Here is a 24,628-nt window from a genome sequence, read left to right on the forward strand (position 1 = left end):
TGAAGATGAAAACAAGCATGACAATGGTCCACACAGTTCCTAATCATCATATATGTCTCCCAAGTATCTCAATTTGCCAATTTTATCAAGATAACCCAAAGGGCTTGAGGATTGTTTCCCAAGGAAACCCTAATTCAACTATGCATTGACTGTGCCTTGCTCATGAAGCAACCTCTACCTATGATCAAATTCAATCAAGGGAAGTTGTTTCATTCATTATTTTATGCATATATGAACTTATGTGAGTATCCTCAATCATTCATTCATCAAGATTTGAAGTTTGGCATTGAGAAGTTGACCAGTCAATTCATCTGACTAAACGGAGGATCACTAAGACACAACTTGTGATGTGTTTGTCAAATAAATATGACCCCAAGAACAAAAATGTTATTACGAACCATATGAACAACTTTCATGTTCATAAAAAATCCATTTGAAACTTGGAAGGTCATCATTCATTTGAAAACATTACAGGTCATTTTGACTGAAACCCTAATTTTGGGTCAACTTCCCAAGGACCTATCTTCTTTATTTTTTATTATTCTGAGGTGAGACCAATTGAATTGGAAATTTTAAGATGTCTACTTCAATTGTTATGTTGGAAAAAATTTCATAATCCTAAAATAAACACATGTGATAATACAAAACATTATAGGTCACTTTGGACCAAAACCATTGAATTTCAAAAATGTTCAACTTCAAGTGCCCATAACTTTCTCATTAAAAATCAAAATGATGCAAAATTTAAGTCCAAATTGATCATCTTGAAAATATATACAACTTTTAAGTGGAAGGTTTTTCCATTTGAGATTTGCATCACTGAAACATAAGGGTTTGAATTTTCTTGGTTTTTGCAAAATTTTCAAAGGGGAACCTGCACATGTTTTGTACCCTAAACTTCAAAGCCATATTTAATATATTTCCAAACTCCAAATGGATTTTTTCCCAACATGACTTTTGTTCTTTATGTCAAGAGCTTTCCAACCATTACTAACATGACCATTTTTGGATTTTTCATGTGGGAGTTTCGAAGAGGTGAATGTTTATGTTCAATTTAGCAATTCACATTATAACTTGATGTACAAGCTAATGCCAAGCCAGTTGCATGTCCAAATCATTTCTACTTGAGCTCAGCTTGCATTTCAATTCACTTTTGGGCCTCACATGCGCCTGTACAGGCCCATGCATGGAGGACCCAAAATTCATGCACACGAGCATTGCACCTTATTGCCTCAAGCTCAACTATAAATAGAAGCTCTTCCTCATTCAAATGGGAACCTCAAGGTGATCTGAAACTCTGCTAGATTGAAACCTCACCCTCACTCAAAGGAATTTCAGTTTTCATTTCTCAATTTCAAGCTTGAATTTCAACATCCTTAGTTGATCTTCAAGTCTTAATTCCTTAGCCTTGCATCATCATCACATCTCCATATCAAAATTCGATCAAGAACTTGAGCAAATCGTGTTGTTCAAAGCTGCATTTCAGAGGTATATCACTAAACTATTTGGATCTGAATCTTGCTATACAATGTGAATTGCTTGAGTTTGAGCTGTTCTCTAAAGTCCTCGAGCAAGAGGCAGGCCAGTGGTGGTCTTAATTTCGTGAATCGTGCCATTTCAGTTTGTGCACCTTGATCTTCAAGCTCTGATTTCTCATTAAATAGAAATATTAAGGAAGATCCAAGGTTACAGGGGTGATGTACACCACCCCAGCTTCATTTTGGTAACCGATTTGTTTATTTTTATTAAGTTTCAAAAACATGCGCGTGGTGGCTGGAGTTGGTTCTCTGGACGGAGAAGATGGTGGTTTCCACCACCATCCCCACGTGGATGCTTCTGGTCCTTTGGATCTTGGCAAAATGTTATAATCATGGCCATTGATTTGTTTGACTTGTGTTAATTCCAAATGTGATGCGCTTGACTGGAGAACACCATATGACCGCGCCTCTGAGTCGTGTGATGGTGCCACGTCAATTAATGAGGCAGATCCAATTGGCGCTGATTTTTGCTATTTTCTATTTTCTGTTTTAATTTCATTAATTCCTTTTATTTTCAAAAATTCATAAATATTTTATTTCAAGTCATAAAAATATGAGACAAATGGAAAAAAATTTCTTGAAAAATCTAGTTTCATATTTTGATTTTTAATTATTTTTGTGACTTCATTTAATATTTTTTGTGAATTATTTGGTTTTTAATAGTTTTTAATTCATTTTAAATATTTTTTGATATCTAAAAATTCCAAAAATATTTTCTTAATATATATGGATCATGATGAGTCAATGAAAAATAGTCTCATCAATTTCTTAATTGATTTGAGATTTATTTGAGATTTTAATTCATATTGTGTTATTTTTATTATTTTTAATTGTTTTAAAATAGTTTCTGATTTCAAAAATTGTTGAAATTTTTTGTCAAAACTAGTTTGACCATGTTATACCTGTGAGAATTTAATTGGACTTGTTTAAGTTGATTTGAATTGAATTTGAGGTTTGACCATATTTTGTCCATTTTAATTTTGCATTTATTTTAATCCCAAAAATACCAAAAAAAATATGTTTGACTTGTTGACTTCCAATCTTCATTTCTCTTTTGTTTAGCATTGGTTGATGATGATTTGATTCACCTTTGACCAATTGTGTTTGACACTTTATTTCTTTGTCCATTTCATTTCATCTTCATCTTATTTCTTCTTATTTTGGCCAATGAGTTAATGTCTTATGGTTGGTCTTGACATATGAGAGGTTTAACCTTCTTTGATCCAAATCAAACTCAACTTGATCCATGATCAAGTGAGTTTCTTTGTGTCCAAGATAGGTTGCTTCTTGGTAAAGCAAAAAACCTAAAGTCCATACAAGGCCTTTCCTCTTTTCTTTTGGCATGGCAAGTTGTAGGAGCTTGGCTTACTAGTCATGATCTCTAACTTGTGTTTATTTGCCTATAGTTTTATTGACCGACCTCAGATAGGTGTGACTACTACATTAGTCCACTTACGATTGCTTAACATAGCGCTAAATTGTCTTATGACACACTAACATAACCACTAACTACTAACTTTAATTTGAGCATTTAATTTCTTGCAATTTACTTTAATGCAATTTACTTTCTTGCTCATTTATTCATATTGTTTTTTCCCTTTGCTCACTTGAGCACATATTTTATGTTTATGCCATTTTCCTTTTGCTCATTTGAGCTCATATTGTATATAAGTATATTGTTGCCTTGTGATTGTTTTGTCTTTGTTTGTGTGCACCCAATGCAAAAAGGAGAAAGGACTTAGAATTAGGACCTTACCTATGCTTAAAGGAGTTCAAGGGCAACTAGGCCTCATGCCTTTAGAATGCTAAATCATAAAGTTGACTTCAAAGGACCTCTAATCTAAACTCATTCTTTGTCCATTCCTCTTATTGTGTTGTGAACTTTTTGATGTTTGTTCTTGTGATAGGGGTTCCATCTTGAGATAGTAAGAAGGACGATTATTATGAGTAGCCAAGTTAAGAGAGACAAGCCAAATGGAGATCCTAGGAGCTTGAATCTAAATATTTGTTTGATTGCTTGAGTGATTTCTAAGTCCAAAAGAAAGGAGCATCTTGAATCATCTTTATGATCTCAAGAAAAGGAACTCCAAGGGTTTTATCTCTTCTCTTATCTTTGCATGTTTAGGACTAGCCCTTCTCTTCTTCTCTCCACTCTAACCCAACCCAAACTCTTTTATGTGCAAACCTTGACTTTATTTTCGAACTAGAAACCTAGGCCTTATGCCTTTGACTTTTCAAAATCTTTTCTTTAAATACTCATTGTGAATAAACCTTAATTCAAGTTTGACTTCATTTTGTAAATACTCCTAACTTGTGAATACAACTCACTTCAAGTTGTTTTTGTGGTCCCAATAGCCATCTTTGTTAAAACCTTCTCATAAACATTAGCCATATGTTTGAGTTATCATAGTGGTTGATGTAAACATCACCTTATCCTTAGTGATTGGACTATAAGTCTTCCATACTTATTACAGGGTTAACCTCTCACTAGTATGTTGAAGCCCTCCTCACATGGTGGATTGTTGGTTTAGGTTGAGTTTTCTCCCTTTGATAACAAAAGACCTTAAGGCTTTTGATCAATCAATTCACCAATCTTTGAGATTTTTATCCCGAACTACGAGGCTTTGATCCTACCTTTGTGATGGTACGTAGGCAATGGGTTCATCCATTCAAACAACAAAATTGTAAATATAATCTTTTCTCTTCTCATCCCCCCAATATTTTGCACATATTTTCACAAATACCAACCTACAACACATATTTGAAAAAAGAGGTTCCCTTAGAGTACTAAGGATGTTTTGGGTGCGTAAAAACTTCTCATTTCATAACCAACCCCCTTACCTAGATCTTTGACATTTTTATTAGTTTTTGATTTGATAAAACTTCTTACTTGGCCTTTGTTCGCTTTTTAGCCTTTCCTTTGGACAAATAAAAGTGCGGTGGCGACTCGAATTGTATGTTTACTTTTGGTTTAGTCAATAAACCATGAGGTAACGAATACCCCGCTACACCAAGGAAAAAGGGAAAAAGTACGAACAAAACCCAATTAGTAAGAAGTTTTCAAATAAAAGCTAATAAAATCAGAGATCACATGTAAGGGGGTTGGTTACACAGAGGGAAGGTGTTATAACCCAAAGTGTCATAGGTACTCCTAGGGAGCCCTTTTTGTGTGCATGTGTATTTTGTACAAAGTGATGTTTACAAGCAAATAGAATGGGGGGATGAGAAAAGAATTCATTACTTATATTTTGTGTTTGATAAGACCTTCGGTCTTGTGCCTACGTACCAACATAAAATTGAGGGATCAAAACCTCGTAGTTCATGCTACAAATTTCAAAATGGGTGTGTTGGTTTTGACAAAATTTAAGTTTGAAAGGAACAAAGGCCTAAAATGATTTGAATGAGTTAGTTCTTTTTTGGCTTTTTTGAAAGTTTAAGTCAAGTATAGTTAAGTTTATTCACAAGTTTGATTTAAGAAAATAAGTTTGAAAATGCAACCGCATAAGGCCAAAGTTTCTATCTTTTGTAAAACTGGTCAAAGTTTAGAACAAAAGTAGTTCACAAAAGATGGTTTTGAAAATGGAGGGAGGGACTTCGAAATTAAAGAAATGGTGATAAGATGAAGAGACTACCCTATGTACAAAAATTTAAAAGTTTAAAGTTGAAAAGATCTGACCAAATGGGAGAAATCCAATAGACAAGTATGTCAATAGAAACCCAGAATTCCCTTGGAGTTTTAGGATCAAGCAACACACAAATGCACAATTATATCAATCTTGAAGAGCAAAGGCATCAAATAAAGATGGCCTCATCCAAGCTTATCCACTTCACGATCTTCTCCAAAATAGCCTTTGTAACGGATGAATTCCACAAGTCACAGATTTAACATAGCAGCTTATGAAATGATCAATGTTGCAGATGAATCTGGAGAGATTTTGAATGATGTGTCAGGTGAATACAAATTGCAAGTTCTTGGTTCTTCAACAAATTGGAATTGGCCAAGTCCACTAGTAAAGGAATATTGCCTAAATTCTAAGTCCAATTGGGCAATATCAAACCAACAATCCACTCAAAAGTCTTTTAGGGTTTTTGTTATTATTATGTGCATTAATGGTCAAAGACCAATTAAAACAAGCAAAGCAACAAAGTATATCACACAATATGGTCCAAGTGGACAGAGTGAAAATTGCATAAACATAAACAATTAGAATGATATGTACAATGACAAATGATAATGGAACAGTAAAAGTAAATTGCATTAAAAGTAAAAGCTTGAAAGTAAAAGTTAATGGTTAGTAAGTTAATAGTTAGTTTTGTTTTGCTTTTTGATTTCAAGACATTCTTTGGAGAACACTCAACCCAATTGCCACAAGCATGGATCCTTGAACCAAAACATATTCCAAAGGAAGGAAATAAGTCCATGTTTCCACACAATACCATGGAAGAGGGGAGGCTTGCAATCTCACTAACTAGATTGCTTATGCCTTTTGTGTCACAAATTTAGCGCTATGTTAAGCAATCATAATTGGACTTATGTAGAAGTCACAACTATTTGAGGTTGGGCAATAAGCTTTTGGTGTTAATGCATGTTGGAGACATAGTATTAAGAACAATGCTCATTAAACATACCACACACAAAAATATGCAAAAGGTGTGGCCTAATCTCATCCATACTCATGTTAATCTCTCAATCAACTAGCATTAGGACTTTGAGATGTCATTGACCAACTGAAAATGAATGGATGAAGAAGGGGAATTAGATGAAGAGGGAAAGGGATGAATGAGATCACAAATTGGTCAAAGGAGGACTTTTACCAAATTAATATTATTCATTCATTTTAGGAGATGGAATGTACATTCCATCAATCCCCTAAATCCAATGATATTAACTTGTCAAAGTTAAATCAACCTTGACCAAGGCCCAACAACAGATGAGAAACTCAATTAAGTGAATACAAATAGTCAACACAATTAAAATGACATTTATTCAATTAAAAATATTAAAATAATGCATTAAATTTAAATATGTTTTGTCCAAATCCTAAAATCACATCAAAACACCAAATAAATGGCCATGTGATTTATCAAAGGTCGAACAAGGTCAAAGTGCCTTGGATAAAAAAATTCATAATTTTTGGACACTTAAAAATATTTTTAAACAATTAAAAACAAATGAAAAATCAATTAATTAATGAAAAGTATTAATAATGATCCAAAAAATAATTTTAATTCAGAATATGAAAGAGAAAAATATTTGAAATTTTTTGGTGAAAGTCCCATATTTTTTGGATCAATATTAAATTTATTATGAATTATTGAAGAAAATGGAATTAAATGGAAATTTAGAAAATGCTAAAATACGTGGACCATCATATCTCCCTCATTAATTGAGTTGGCAGATCTGATGATCCATAACGCGCGTTCCACCAACACCTTAGTCAAGCGCGCTATAACATGAGTAATCAAAAGAAATGGCTGAGATTAGGACATGAGAATTAGATCACAGGGTCCAGACCAAAGACACATCATCACCAGAGCCAGAGCTCCGGTCATCTTCTCCGGCGAGCTTCGCCGTACTAGTCAACATGAACCATCACCAAAATTTAAAACAGGGTCATGATTTTAAAGAGAAAACATCACTGAGCACGAATATCACCTCCATTTCTTCCAATTCCAACTATAGTTTGAGATATGTGGAATTGAAAAATGAGGTTCATGATCTGAGTTGCTTCGATTTGGCCTCCAAGCAACTCAAACACCTTGCCTACATTGGTAGGACTTCATCCAACACAATAATCAATAGAATTGAGAAAGAAACAAGGAGAATCGAAGAGTTCAAGTTTTCTGCAAATTACCTTCAATGGAGGTCTGAGCTTACTAGATCTTGATCTGAATCGTTCTTTGCTTCACTTCAATTGCTTGCAGAAGAGGAATGGAAAGGCTTTGAATCAATGGACTCCTGGAGAATTGAATTCCAAAATAGTGGAGATTCAAGATCAAATTCAACTGAATTCTTCAAGTTTATCCTCTTAATATGAAGGGTTTTCAATGGAGATTCAAAGCTGGCCCAGTGTGTCCGTTAATTCTGAGCATAAGGGCTTCAATTTATAGAGAAATTGGATGATATTTGCACACTCTCTTTCACTTTCCAAAATTGGAAAATGATGAAAGCATGGTGCATGGGTGCGCATAGGCCCATGAAATGATTGTTTGAAAGTCCAAAATGAAGTTCAGATGCTTTGGAGATGGATTGGATTGCAAGGCAATTGAGCATTGTCTTTTGAAGATTGATTCATGCCAAATGATACTGTAGCGGGGTATTCGTTACCATTATAGATATTGACTAAATCCAAGGTAAATCATACAAGTCGAGTCGCCACGGCACTTCTATTTATCCATAGGAATGGTTAGAAAGCGAACAAAAACCTAAAAGTTTTATCGAATCAAAAACTTGTAAAAATGTCAGAGATCTGGGTAAGAGGGTTGGTTATGCAATGGGAAGGTATTAGGCACCCAAAGCATCCTAGGTACTCCTAGGGAGCCCTTTTCACATTTGTTGCAAAGGTTGTTGTTTTTTTTTTTTGAAAATTTATTTGTGCAAACATGATTGAAGGGATGAGAAAGCGTGTATGTTTATCTAATGTACTACTTACTAAAAGAAGGGTCAAAAGAAAATGACTCGCACGGACGTCGCATCCACTGCATACGTATCTCATCTGAATCTGAGAATCAGAGTCTTCGTAGCTCGGCTACCTATGGGTTAAAGAGGAGTGTGCTCGTTAAGACATCGCTTCCTATGCCTACGTATCTGATCTGGGATGAAAATCAGAGCAAAACGTAGTTCGACCACCTATGGGGTAAGGGTTGTGTTTTGGGGTGAACGACGTTACTACGCAATCTACCGGATGCTCGACCTTTGGAGACTTACTCGCTTGTAGTAGAAGGAGATAACATGTTCTTAGGAGAAGAAAAATCAATGAGTTTGGGGTTTTAGGGATGCTTATGCAAAAAGGCAGTCCTAGATGAAGGAACCGCGCTACCTTAAATGACATGCCACGAGAGGCTATACGAAACCTAAGAAATCGGTAACATGCGGGAAAAGTAAAGGGATCGAGAGATCTACCGTACGGATAAAGATCCGAAGTAACATTAATTAGATAAATAAGAAACCCAAAGACTCTTCCAAGCTAAACACCATCAAAGAAAGCGAGTCAGTACAGGTAATCGGAATAGACCTCCAGATAGTATCCCACAAATAAAGTGGAACACCAAGCAAGCTATCCCTGCAAGAGTATGTGAGCCCTCACAAAACAAAACTCAACAAACAGGTTAGAGAAACAAGATAGGGTAATCAGGAGTTGCCCCCAAGTCAAAATGTAACCACATGAATCATGCCATTAAAATTCACAAAAGCTCACAAAAAGCAACCAAGGGTAGGAGGCCTAAACCTCTTGTCAAACACATGCGTCAAAAGGGTATCAAATTCACTCATAATACCTCATACATTCAGAGCATTCAAATTAAAAGCATAAAGTAATGGGAATAAGGAAAACCTGACTGGAGAGATCGAATGAAATTGAATTGCCCGGTTGGGTTTGCAAAGCAATCTGAGGGTTTATATGAGAGGGAATTGGTTCTTTGCCGATGAGTTCCCTTCAGTCTCTAGAGGTTGCTCTGAACTCTGTTAGCTCTTCTCTCACTATCTTTTTCCCTGCCAGGGTAATAGGAATGGAATGGCCTTTTGTTTCACTGAAACTCTGAATTTATAATCTGATTTTTGTGGACCTCTAGGCACAAATTAGAGAGGCCCAAGTCCAAAATTTTTCTGTTATACTATATTTATTTATTTATTTATTTATTTTTCGTTTTTTTTTTCGTTTTTCGTTTATTTATTTATTTATTTATTTTTAATTTTTTTTAAACACGTGGGCTTCGCCTAGCGAGCATGACAGTTCAAGAAATTCCTCTGAGCGTAGGTGATTCTGGTGGCTTTTCTTGGGACTCGCTAGGCGACCCATTCTGCTCGCCTAGCGAGCATGACAGCTCATGAACAAACTTTTGCTCCTTCAAGATTAACGTTTTGACTGACGAATAGACCCCATTTGAACCTGTTGGAAGTATCTCAAGCCATTCCCTTGTGTTGACTGATCATCTAAATAGAACCCACAAAGTGTCTTGGATGATACTCAAGCTTCAAACAAAAGATGTTAGTGACACATTTTTGTGCTTTTGGTTAGTAAGCAAAAGTAAGAGAAACAATGATGTATAATTCAAGCATGCTTGGTGATCTCAAACCAATCACAAGGAGTCCCACCCAAAGGCAAACGGAACCAAGATACTAAAGATCCTTGAGGCAATGCAAATTCAATGTTATGATGCCATGAGGGATCTTAGGGTTAAAATTGGGGTCTTACAGATGCCCCTATTTAAGGTCATTCTAGCCGGAGAAGTGAAGGTTAAAATCTTCGTCTCGACGGGGTAGAATGGGCTTAAATAATAACAAAGAGACGAATTTTAGTCCCTAAGAGACCTCATGATGCAAATGTAGGTATGAAAAATGGTAGCACTCTGTGGAGATATGTGTCCACAAAATCAAAGAAATCAGAAGCCACTGATGATCCATATGAGCAATTCACTACATGGGACCAAGACCCTGGGGACTCTCCCGGGGATAGAATAGGGATAAAAATGCACGAGCAGGTCACGACTCAAAGTATGGGGAACAGAATTCCAAAGGGAAAAGATCCAATGGAAAGACTCGAGCTGACTCGAAGATACATGTATTGGGGAATATGCCAATACAGCAAAAAACTATCCACAGCGGATACTTCGGATAAAATCCGGATGAAAACAATCCACTAAGGGACTTCGCTGGGGATGTCCACAAGGACACTTCTGGGGAAGCAGCGGGACGAGGTATTACCGGTTACTGGGTAATAAGCTCAAGGAGACATGTGATCTGAACGCCAGGTATGAGGGTGAGAGATACAACATGCTCAAGAAGAAATGAATATCCAAGACCGGTATAAGGGTGAGAGATATCAAAACTTCAAAACGTCTGAGGAAAACCTAAAGGGGATACGAATCTTACTCAACTGGGGAAGAACAAAAGGCTTCAGACCCGAGAGTGCATGAGATATACTATCTATTACCGTCAGAACGTAGATAATATACTCGCATGGACGATTATCCACAACCGGTTACTGGGTTAATAAAGGATAAATCGAACGAAAAGAAAAGGCATCGGGATGCTGAAACTAGGTATATAATGATGACCAATTTAGGGGAGAAACAATCGTTACCAACAACAACAAGGTAGACGAGAGATGACCCGCTGGGGATAAATTGCGTAATCAGGGCAATTATCCAAGCAGATGAGGGGCTATCATCACCGAATATTGGATGAAGATAACTGTCAACAATTAAAGATGAGCAAAAATAGTTACTCTGCAAAAAGGGAAGAAATAAGGTTTACAACTACCGGTATGAGGGTAGAGAAACATAGACTCTGCCGGGGATAATAATTACTAATTATTGAGCAATTATTCATTTACCACGGGGAAACAGGAAAAGAGTCTCAAGAGACCGATCTAGGATCAAACTAGATAGGCACACCAAATCATGACTTGTCCCGGTGAGGATATAACTCAATGGGGAAAACCATCCCAGTATATGTGTTAGGAAGGAACAAAAACAATCAACATCCACGAGGATATAACCCGGTGGGGAATATGGAAGAAAGGATAGACGCTTTCTGCCTATGGAGCTAACTCTATATGGAGAGATCAGACACACACGTCTGCTTAGGGAAGTATATCACCAAATAGCAGGAGACAGCAAACAACGATATATGGCAAAGAATGCAACATGAATATCTGAATGTTATAATTATGCATGTATGCGCGTGGTTTATGTATGATGTATGTTGACAAATAGACATATTTAACAAAACCAGGTCCAGGAATCAACCACCCGGTACTACATCTCAAGAGAGAAAGCCAAGTTCACCGGAGAGTAACCAATCTGCTGGGGATCAGAGATACCAGGAAGCAAAGAACTCTGCAGGGGATGAATCATCAATCATTCCAACTGGGGACGAGAGTTATCACAGACAAGGTCCACCACACCAACAACTCTACTGGGGAATCTATCTGAGGAGATAAAGGATTTATCGGGATCAACCACCAAATACCGCTCTTGCCCAAAGAGATCCAAACTGTTGAGGAAGAAAGATTGCTACTCTGCTGAAGGGAAGATAGGTGACTCTCAACAAGCAACCCACTTGGTAGGATAAACCACAAGGGGTTCCGGAGGGAGGAGATACAATCATGCCAGGAATATGGACAAAAATCTTACCGTGTTGGGGATCGTACCACCCTTGGGAGAGCACTGAGGATCTCCTAAGTATCCTTTCGTCATTGTGAATGTTCACTTTGTTTAACAACAAATTATAAAAAATTTGATCGTTTAAAACGATGATATTTTCTTAATCAAAACATGCAAAACATTTGTTGAATAGAAACAGATAAGAGTGCCAATAATTGGATAAAAGGCTCAAATTTATTTGATAGAATGGTAGTCTGCGAATGGCAAGACTCCATAAATCTTTACAAATTTGAAATTGGTGATATATATTGGAAAAGGGCTACATTGAACATAATGACCATTTCTCCACCAATTCTGAATCCGATGTATTTGAAGCTTTGGCTGATAATGAGCAAGGATCTCTGACGGACGACAGTTGTAGAACAAAGTCTTGTCAGGATGCAGTTACTTGCCAAATCCCTAATTTTTTCCTAGATCGCCCCAGGATGAGGTACTCAATATAGCGGGATACATATATCATTATTATATATTTTTTGTGTCTCTAGCTTTTGCATGGATCGCCGTTTCGGGTTTTCAATCCACCGAGACGCTCATTTTTGCCTATGCCGCCCTTTCGGGTTTTCAACTTAGCGAGCTATTTATTTTTTATTTTTTTAGGCGAAGTATTTCTTGACTGCATCTGAATTCACAGGACGAGTGAAATCCTCCCCATCCATAGTTGTAAGTATCAAAGCACTGCCCGAAAAGGCTCTCTTAACAACATACGGACCCTCATAGTTCGGAGTCCACTTGCCCCCAGAATCGGGCGCGAAAGACAAAACTTTCTTGACCTTCTTATCAAAAGCTTTCTTCATCCTCTGCTGATATAACTGACCGTGGCACATGGCAGTCAATCTCTTTTCTTCTATCAAGTTCAGCTGGTCATAACGACTCTGAACCCATTCAGCATCAGTCAACTTGGCCTCCCTTAAGACTCTTATTGATGGGATCTCCACCTCTACTGGGAGTACCGCCTCCATGCCATAAACAAGAGAGAAAGGGGTTGCCCCTGTTGAAGTACGGACATATGTACGATAGCCATGCAAAGCGAATGGCAACATCTCATGCCAATCTCTGTACGTAACAACCATCTTCTGGAGAATTTTCTTAATGTTCTTATTAGCAGCTTCAACAGCCCCATTCATCTTGGGTCTGTAAGGAGAAGAATTATGATGTGCAATCTTGAACTCACTACACAGCTCTTTCATCATCTTGTTATTCAAGTTAGATCCATTATGAGTAATGATCTTATCTGGCACACCATATCGGCATATGAGTTGATTCTTGATAAACTTCACGACCACCTGCCTGGTCACATTTGCATACAACGCCGCTTCAACCCACTTGGTGAAGTAATCAATTGCTACGAGAATAAATATGTGTCCATTGGACGCTTTCGGCTCTATCATGCCAATCATGTCAATTCCCCACATGGAGAAAGGCCACGGTGATGAGATCACATTCAAAAGTGTCGGGGGAATATGAATCTTATCAGCATAAATCTGACACTTGTGGCATTTCTTCACAAACTTGCAGCAGTCAGACTCCATTGTCAGCCAATAGTAGCCTGCTCTCAACATCTTTCTAGCCATGGCATGTCCATTGGAATGAGTACCAAATGAACCCTCATGGACCTCAGTCATCAACAAGTCTACTTCGTGTCTATCCACGCATCTGAGCAGAACCATGTCAAAATTTCTTTTGTAAAGCACTTCGCCATTGAGGTAGAAACTGCCTGACAATCTCCTCAAAGTCTTCCTATCTTTTACAGATGCCCCAGGCGGGTAAATCTGGCTCTGAAGGAAACACTTGATATCATAATACCATGGCTTATCATCTTTTATTTCTTCTACTGCAAATACATGAGCTGGTCTGTCCAAGCGCATCACGGTGATATTGGGGACTTCATTCCACAATTTAACCACAATCATCGAGGCAAGCGTAGCAAGAGCATCTGCCATCCGATTCTCATCTCGAGAAATATGATGGAAGTCAACCTCAGTAAAGAACATTGAAATCCTCCTCGCATAATCTCTGTATGGAATGAGGCTAGGCTGATTCGTTTCCCATTCACCCTTAATCTGATTAATAACGAGGGCCAAATCCATATACATCAAGATGCTTGATCCTTAGATCAATACATTCCTCCAATCCCATAATACAGGTCTCATACTCAACCATATTATTCGTGCATTTGAAAGTTAGCCTTGCTGTAAAAGGAATATGCGCGCCCTGAGGAGTAATAATCACGGCCCCAATACCATTTCCATACTGATTTACAGCGCCATCAAATACCATACTCCATCTGGAACCAGGCGCTGGCCCTTCATCAAGTGTGGGTTCATCACAATCTTTCATTTTTAAATACAGAATCTCCTCATTCGGGAAGTCATACTGAACTGACTGATAATCTTTAATAGGCTGATGTGCCAAATGGTCAGCCAAGATACTACCTTTAATAGCCTTCTGAACTCGATACTCAATATCATACTCAGATAACAACATCTGCCAACGGGCAATCCTTCCAGTTAAAGCAGGCTTCTCAAATATATACTGTATTGGGTCCATTCTGGATATCAACCAAGTGGTATGATTCAACATATACTGGCGTAAGCGCTTAGCAGCCCAAGCCAAAACACAGCATGTATTTTCAAGCATTGAGTCTCGAGACTCACAATCAGTGAACTTCTTACTCAGGTAGTAAATAACATACTCCTTCTTTCCTGATTCGTCTTGCTGACCAAGGACACAACCCATCGAGTCTTCAAGAACAGTCAGATACATGATCAAAGGTCTTTCCTCTACAGGCGGAGACAAAATCGGAGGCTCAGACAGATATTCTTTAATACTGTCGAAAGCTTTCTGGCAATCCTCGGTCCAATCATGGGACTGATCTTTCTGGAGGAGCTTGAATATAGGCGCACATGTGGCAATCATGTGGGATGAATCTGGAGATATAATTCAAGCGACCAAAAAAACCTCGGACTTGCTTCTCAGTTTTGGGCGCAACCATCTCTTGTATTGCTTTGACCTTTGCAGGATCAACCTCAATACCTCTTTCACTAACAATGAAGCCCAATAACTTGCCAGAACAGACTCCAAATGTACACTTGTTGGGATTCAGACGAAGCTTATATTTCCTCAAACGCTGGAAAAGCTTCAACAAATGCTCTACATGTTCAACTTCCGTTCTTGACTTAGCAATCATATCGTCAACATATACCTCAATCTCCTTGTGTATCATATCATGAAACAAGGTCGTCATAGCTCGTTGATACGTGGCTCCGGCGTTCTTCAAACCGAAGGGCATCACTCGATAACAAAATGTTCCCCAAGGTGTGATGAATGTTATCTTCTCCATATCCTCGGGTGCCATCTTAATCTGATTATATCCGGAAAATCCGTCCATAAACGAGAAGACATTGAATTTAGCTGTATTGTCTACCAACATATCAATATTTGGTAGAGGGAAATCATCTTTCGGACTAGCTTTATTCAAGTCTCTATAGTCCACACACATCCGGACTTTTCCATCTTTCTTAGGCACGGGCACAATATTGGTCACCCATTGAGGATATATAGAAGTCACCAGGAACCCCGCAACAATTTGCTTCTGAACTTCCTCTTTGATCTTCATTGCCATATCAGGATGAGTTCTTCTGAGCTTCTGCTTTACAGGCATGCACTCAGGCTTTAGAGGTAGGAAATGTTGCACAATATCAGTATCTAGACCAGGCATGTCTTCATACGACCAAGCAAAGACGTCGACATATTCTCGTAGCAACTTAATCAACCCCTTCTTAACAGATTCTTCCAGAAGTGCCCCAATCTTTACCTCTCGCACACAATCTTCAGACCCTAAGTTAACTGTTTCCAGATTCTCAAGATGCGGCTGAATGATCTTCACTTCATGCTCAAGTAGCCGGGTGATCTCATCAGGAATCTCTTCAACATCATCTTCCTCTGCCTCAAATACAGGGAATTCAAAATTGGGAGATGGTGTTGGGTCATTATGTTCAATGGGTTTAGAAATCAACCTGCATAATGATTTTGGATATGAAAAGATTTAGAATTCAAACAAGGCAAATCATTATGCAGATGAAAAGATTGATTTTATTCCATTTTGAGGTTTTATGTGATCACCAATTTCATGCAAAAACAAAAAGGGAAAATAAATGGGAAAAACAAACATTTAACATGAATTTATTGAATGAAAATATCATTGTATTTATGCGCCATCAATGTCATCACTTCTCCTTTTGGCATGGGAGAAGGGTTTTTAAACAAAGTGATCATTACGTTGACTTATGGACAACTGTTGGAATATCCACAGCGACCCAATTGTTACAGACCCCACCAGGGATGATGAAATTGCCAGAATCCTTTGTATCTTCTTCTAAAACGGCAACAGCCTCCTCATCTAGACCAGTGTGGATGAAACCTCCACTCTTGAATAACCCTTGCTTGTTGAAAGTAACAGAAGAAAAACCTATGCCAGCCCGAGACTCGTTGTCTTCTAACTCAATCATTTTTCCTAAACCAGTGGTTGCACCATGCTCAATGGCCAGCTTTGCATCTTTGTAGGAAGCAAATGAAGGAGTTCTCTTCTCAATAGGCTCAGCAATAAATAAAGCATGGAAAGGAGTTCCAACTTCAACCTCAGCATCTATATAAGAGAAGGAAGAGAAATGGCTAACCAGGAGATCCCTTTCTCCCCCTACCACCACCAGCTTCTTGTTTTTCACGAATTTCAATTTCTGGTGTAGGGTGGACGTCACGGCGTCTGCCTCGTGAATCCATGGTCTGCCTAAGAGACAACTATACGATGGGTGAATGTCCATAACCTGGAAGGTAATCTAGAAATCACTTGGTCCGATCTTGACTGGGAGATCAACTTCCCCAATCACAGTTTTGCGAGACCCATCGAAAGCCTCCACAACTACTCCACTCTGCCTCACGGGAGGCCCTTGATATGACAGTTTCGAGAGAGTGGATTTTGGCAATACGTTCAGTGATGATCCAGTGTCCACCAGCACATTGGACATGGCGTCGTCTTTGCAATTCATAGATATGTGTAAAGCTAAGTTGTGGTCTCTTCCCTCCTCGGGGAGATCAAAGTCACTGAAACTCAAGTTGTTACAAGCGGTAATGTTTGCAACAATGCTATCGAATTGCTCCAAAGTGACATCGTGATCCAAATATGCCACATCCAACACCTTCTGCAGAGCCTCTCGGTGTGGTTCTGAATTTAAGAGTAAGGATAACACATATATTTTGGATGGCGTTTGTAGAAGTTGGTCTACAACATTGTACTCGCTCCTTTTGATGAGTCTCAGCATCTCATCACAGTCTTCTTTCACATTGCTACTCGGGCCAACAGAAGTAGGAGTTTTTAGTACGGAGGAGGGCTTAACAGCAAGTGCCGGATTCGAAGAATTCACAGCGTTCCCGATCGGGTGTTCAACAAAATCAGCATTAATTTGAGGCTTCGGCGGTGCTGAAAATACACGGCGACTACGGGTCAAACCGCTAACATCGGCAATATTCACAACAGATGAAGAGGGCAAGGACACCTCTTTCCCATCTTCTACCGCTACAGCATTGTAGCGATAAGGAACCGCTTTCTCAGAAGAATACGGTACAGGGCCGACAGGCTTGATGGTCAGAACGGGAGATACCTTCTTCTTGCTGCCATCATACTTGATAATAACCGGCTCAGGGATCCGGAAAACCGGAGAAATCACATTGACCTCAAGAGCATCTTCATCAACAACCTGTTTTGAAGGATCTCAATGACTCCTTCGTCCAGCATTTCCTGAACATCCTTGCGTACCTGGCAACAACCCAATCGGTTAACAGAGCAGACTCGGCATCTATCATGGTCATGCTCATAATGACTGAAGTCACACAACAAACGATGCATCTGGACCAGAGACTGCTGAATATGACTGACATATTTGACCTTGTATTTTCCAGGGCAACCTTGGACCATGTTGACAGATTTCCCATGTTCGGGCAATGGGTTCTTCTTCACATTAAGGCCTACGTCCTCAAAACATAGAATACCACGCCTCACAAGGTTTTGAACCTTGGTCTTCAAAGGTTAACAATTCTCCACGTCGTGGCCGGGAGCACCAGAATGGTAAACACAATGTAACTCAGGCTTATACCACCACTGGGGGTTAGCAGGTATAGCCGGTGGGTCTCTCGGAGTAATCAGCTTCCTTTCTATCAAAGAGGGATATAACTTTGCGTACGTCATAGGAATAGGATCGAAGGTGACCCTTTTCCTCTCGTAACTCGTGTTAGTTTGATTACTATTTCGAGGCTGGTAGGCCTGCTGCTGCGGTCGGTGCTGTTGTTGCTGATATTGCGGATGTGGTTGCTAATTGTTACTATGTCGCTGATACTGTTGATTGTCTCTGAAAACAGGTGTTATATGAGCCACCTGGTGCTGGTTACTGTCGGGACGCACAGTCTTCCTCCTCACAGAGGGTCTTCTTGGTTTCTCATGGGAGACCACAGCATGTGCCTCTCCATCTTTCTTCTTTGCAAACGCCCCATAACGTTTGGCAGAAGAGCCTTCTTCTCTGGTTAACCGTCCTTCACGGACCCCTTCTTCTAGACGCATCCTCATATTCACCATCTCGGTGAATTCAGAAGGAGCGCTAGCAATCATCCGCTCATAATAACAAGAACTTAAAGTCTTCAAAAAGATCTTAGTCATCTTTTTCTCCTCTAGCGGAGGCACGATCTGTGTTGCCACCTCTCGCCACCTCTGGGCGTACTCCTTAAATGTTTCTTTATCCTTCTGGGACATGGCTCTCAATTGATCTCTATCGGGAGCCATATCCACGTTGTACTTGTACTACTTGACGAAGGCTTCGCCGAGATCATTGAAGGATCGGATGTTCACGCTGTCTAAACCCATGTACCAACGCAAAGCGGCACCGGACAGACTGTCCTGAAAGTAGTGGATGAGTAGTTGGTCATTATCGGTTTGAGTCGACATCTCCCAGGCATACATGACGAGGTGGCTGAGAGGACAAGTATTTCCTTTGTACTTTTCAAAATCAGGGACCTTGAATTTCACAGGGATCTTCACATTTGGAACCAAGTAGAGTTCGGCAGCAGACTTGCCGAAAAGATCCTTCCCTCTGAGAGTTTTCAATTCCTTGCGAAGCTCAAGTAATTGATCGTTCATAGCATCCATCTTCTCATTAACATATGGACCCTCAGACGGCTCAGAATGATAGATGGTGTCGTCTACCCTTGGAAAAGTATGCACGACAGGAGGAAGAATGGCAAGGACCGGGCTAGATGCCGGCAAAGAAGCAAAGGTAGGAACAGGACCCTCGGGCATGAAATTGGGAGGCATCCCCCACGGGAACCCGGTTGGCATGGCTGTTGGAACAAAGTGTGCACTGGCAGCAGGCATATTAGAGGATACAATCTCGGAGATAACTGTCCTCTAGGGAGGACTTGAAGGTGTCGGAGAAGACTGGCTCTGGGCAGCCATGAGTGACTCCATTAGGGGAGTCAATCTGGCCACTTCCTCTTTCAGCTCGCGGTTCTCTTGCTCTAAGTGATCCATCAGTCTTAAAATGTTGGCTCTAGTGTAGTACCGGTGAGTCAGCTTGTCTTCAAAATAAATGAAGGACACAGAGTTAGACTACAGGGCAAGGGACCGGAAACAAAACCTGCTTATGCATATGATGCATGCAATGTTTGTGCATATGATTTGTTTTTTATTTCAAAGGAACTTTAGAGTTTTATTTGCAAATTCTGGAAATAATAAGCATTTTATCACATATGGAAATATCTCATCAAATAATATCAGGGAAAGAAGTGCAGCATCGTCAATCATGTACAAGATAAAAGGAAAATAGTCGTCTTATGGATCCCTAGAAACAATCATCTAAAGCTCGGGACACAGGAAGATAAGATGCGCGAAGTCTCTTCACCTCCCTTTCGTAGGCTGCCTCCATATCGGCCTTCTCTTTGGCGAGTCAATCGTACCTCCTCTTCCAGAACTTAGAAGACTGAGGAAGTAGAGAAGTCCATACATCATCAGGGTCATCAATAACCTGATGCTCAACGCATCCTTCTCCTTAATCTGCTGAAGCAACTCTTCACGTTCACGGATCCAGGCACGTGAATGGTCTTCGTCTCTCAACTCCTCTGCTCCTTGATTAGGGAGGGTTGAAGGCCCATCCATAATCATAGGTGTAGGTCTCGGATACTCGTAAGGCATGAGATACTCAGATGCCCTCTTCCTAACCCAACAGTGTAAGGCTCCAAAGCGATGCAATTCTTAGGACCCAACTCTTTCCTTCCTTTCCTATGAATCTTGCGCCAAGCGCGGACCATCATAGCTTTCAAGCCTTGGGGATCTTTACCATCCTAAAAGAATACACCCTCTAACAGAAAGTTATTGGGTTTATCCTTTAAGGGGAACCCAAGCTGCCGACGTGCCAAAACAGGATTGTAGTTAATCCCACCACATGTACCAAGAAGAGGTACATTGGAGAATTCGCCACAAGAGTCAATAATCTGCACACCATCATACACATGGTTATACCAAGAGATATCATCATTAGTGAGAGACATAAGTCTTGTGGACCACCGTAGACATTCCTTGTTCTCCTTGAAAGCGACCGTCTGAGGTAAGTGAGAAATAAACCACTTATACAACAAAGGCAAACAACACACAATGGCGCCACCACCCTTTGCATTCCTCATATACAAAGAGAAGTAGGTATCGCCCAACAGAGTCGGAACGGGATTAAGAGTAAAGAAGATCCTAATAGCGTTCACATCCACAAACTTGTCGATGTTGGGGAATAATACAAGCCCATAGATGAGAAGTACAAATATGGTCTCAAAGGCGTCCTCACTCATGGCCTTCCCATACATAGTAGCTTGAGCAATGAGGAACTCAGAAGGGAGACCTTGAATTCCTCCTTTGGTAGTCATATGAGCACCAACCAGAGATTCATCTATGTGTAACATGTCAGCTATCTCTTGAGAAGTAGGAATACTCTCCAAGCAACTGAACGGCAACTGGTCTAGAATAGGTATACCCACAAAGTAAGCATACTCCTCAAAGGTAGGCAAAAGCAGGAAATCCGGAAACGTGAAGCAACGATACAAGGGATCATAAAACTGCACCAATACACTCACCAATCCTTCATCCACCTGAGTAGTCAGAAGATGAAGAAGCTTCCCAAAACGAGCCTTGAAACCCAAAGGATCTAATACATAGGATGTCAGATTCCTTAACTCTTTCAAATCTGGTTGCCTGAAGCTGTACTTCTTTGTATTCCTTCTTTGTCTTTCCATGTCTGAAAATTTTGCAAATAGACCTCTTAAGTTCCTTGAAAATTTTCTCATTATTTTGATGATATGAATGCAAATGGGTGCATGAATGCATGAATGCAACAATTACACTCAAGGATCAAGCAAAGCACACCAAACAGAGGTCATGGGATGGATCATGTTATCCTTAATATCAACCATCCATTCTGGTGGATTATGGTTTACACCTTATCAACACCCAAGTTCCATTGATATTAAGGATACTTGAATGGATCAACCATGAATCAAGGGTTTGTTGCAAGTCACGAGCATGGAGTTTAGGTTAAGAACCACCCAAAGGAAGTGTACTAAGGTTTAAACCTGCCAAACATGTTCTACAAAAGGTTCCCATAGTCATCCTCCCATAGTTATCGGAGGAACGACTACTCGTATTCCAAAAATATTCTCAAGAGAGACTCTTATGAGTGTAGTATCGCATAACAATCATATCAAATCTTACACTTAAACGACTTTCGCACTACATCCTAAGAATAGGCCAAGATGGGCTTGGTAAACTAAGGTCCTTGGCTTCTAAGGTCTATATTGGAAAGAGTAATGTCTAACCACAACTTACTTGAGTGACATTATCGATCCCAACATAACCTCCACCAAGTGAATGGACTTGCAAGTCAACTTGTTAAGGAATAACTCCACACAAGTCGACAAGACTATGCCATTCTCCTATCCTAAGTGCACTCGAGTCTGGGTATAGAACTCATCTCGCAAAGATCACCAAGCATACAAGGAATTAATATTCAAGCAATTCAATCATTACATACAATACAGTAATCCCAAATTGCACAAAAATATGTCACAAAAAAATATACAATACAATACAACAAATATGAAAAGTAGGCAAAACCCACTAGGATGTTTCGATCCCCAACAGAGTCGCCACTTTTTTGTAGCGAGGTATTCGTTACCATTAGAGATATTGACCAAATCCAAGGTAAATCATACAAGTCGAGTCGCCACCGCACTTCTATTTATCCATAGGAATGGTAAGAAAGCGAACAAAAACCTAAAAGTTTTATCGAATCAAAAACTAGTAAAAATGTCAGAGATCTGGGTAAGGGGGTTGGTTATGCAATGGGAAGGTATTAGGCACCCAAAGCATCCTAGGTACTCCTAGGGAGCCCTTTTCACATTTGTTGCAAAGGTTGTTGTTTTTTTTTTTTGAAAATTTATTTTTGCAAACATGATTGAAGGGATGAGAAAAGCGTGTATGTTTATTTAATGTACTACTTACTAAAAGAAGGGTCAAAAGAAAATGACTCGCACGGACGTCGCATCCACTGCATACGTATCTCATCTGAATCTGAGAATCAGAGTCTTCGTAGCTCGGCTACCTATGGGTTAAAGAGGAGTGTGCTCGCTAAGACATCGCGTCTTATGCCTACGTATCTCATCTGGGATGAAAATCAGAGCAAAACGTAGTTCGACCACCTATGGGGTAAGGGTTGTGTTTTGGGGTGAACGACGTTACTACGAAATCTACCGGATGCTCGACCTTTGGAGACTTACTTGCCTGTAGTAGAAGGAGATAACGTGTTCTTAGGAGAAGAAAAATCAATGAGTTTGGGGTTTTTGGGATGGTTATGCAAAAAGGAAGTCCTAGATGAAGGAACCGCGCTACCTTAAATGACATGCCACGAGAGGCTATACGAAACCTATGAAATCGGTAATATGCGGGAAAAGTAAAGGGATCGAGAGATCTACCGTACAGATAAAGATCCGAAGTAACAACAATTAGATAAATAAGAAACCCAAAGACTCTTCCAAGCTAAACACCATCAAAGAAAGCGAGTCAGTACAGGTAATCGGAATAGACCTTTAGGTGGTACCCCACAAATAAAGTGGAACACCAAGCAAGCTATCCCTGCAAGAGTATGTGAGCCCTCACAAAACAAAACTCAACAAACAGGTTAGAGAAACAAGATAGGGTAATCAGGAGTTGCCCCTAAATCAAAATGTAACCACATGAATCATGCCATTAAAATTCACAAAAGCTCACAAAAAGCAACCAAGGGTAGGAGGCCTAAACCTCTTGTCAAACACATGCATCAAAAGGGTATCAAATTCACCCATAATACCTCATACATTCAGAGCATTCAAATTAAAAGCATAAAGTAATGGGAATAAGGCAAACCTGACTGGAGAGATCGAATGAAATTGAATTGCCCGGTTGGGTTTGCAAAGCAATCTGAGGGTTTATATGAGAGGGAACTGGTTCTTTGCCGATGAGTTCCCTTCAGTCTCTGAAGGTTCCTCTGAACTCTGTTAGCTCTTCTCTCACTATCTTTTTCCCTGCCAGGGTAATAGGAATGGAATGTCCTTTTGTTTCACTGAAACTTTGAATTTATAACCTGATTTTTTAGGACCTGTGGGCTCAAATGAGAGAGGCCCAAGTCCAAAAATTTTATGTTATATTTTATTTATTTATTTATTTACTTATTTATTTATTTAATTTTTTTTTTTCGTTTTTCGTTTTTCGTTTTTTTTTAAACACGTGGGCTTCGCCTAGCGAGCATGACAGTTCAAGAAATTCCTCTGAGCGTAGGTGATTCTGGTGGCTTTTCTTGGGACTCGCTAGGCGACCCATTCTACTCGCCTAGCGAGCATGACAACTCATGAACAAACTTTTGCTCCTTCAAGATTAACGTTTTTACTGACGAATAGACCCCATTTGAACCTGTTGGAAGTATCTAAAGCCATTCCCTTGTGTTGACTGATCATCTAAATAGAACCCACAAAGTGTCTTGGATGATACTCAAACTTCAAACAAAAGATGTTAGTGACACATTTTTGTGCTTTTGGTTAGTAAACAAAAGTAAGAGAAACAATGATGTATAATTCAAGCATGCTTGGTGATCTCAAACCAATCACAAGGAGTCCCACCCAAAGGCAAAGGGAAGCAAGATGCTAAAGATCCTTGAGGCAATGCAAATGCAATGTTATGATGCCATGAGGGATCTTAGGGTCAAAATTGGGGTCTTACAGATACCAGCATGTTTAAGCCATACGCAACCTATGCATTTTTCATTCAAAATGCATGAATTTGAGCTCTTTGGAAAAGTGAGATCAAGAGGAACAAGTTTGATGTTGGCTACGTTTTCATTTGGGGCTTGGAAGTTGGATATATTTGAGGTGGAAGTTTGGAAAAATTTGACATATCAAAATTTTTCTAAGTGTCAAGCCATATGTCTCAATATTCCACCTTACTTAACTTCTTATGGGAGCTTCAAATGAGAAAAGTGTCTTCATTATTATTGTAGCTATCTTAAATACCTTCAAAATGGCCACCCATTTCATGTCATTTGGATTTGAAATGATAGAGTTATGCATTTTTAAAGTTTGGAAAAATCACT

This window comes from Lathyrus oleraceus, chromosome 3 (assembly GCF_024323335.1).
Source record: "Lathyrus oleraceus cultivar Zhongwan6 chromosome 3, CAAS_Psat_ZW6_1.0, whole genome shotgun sequence".
Taxonomy (NCBI): domain Eukaryota; kingdom Viridiplantae; phylum Streptophyta; class Magnoliopsida; order Fabales; family Fabaceae; genus Lathyrus; species Lathyrus oleraceus.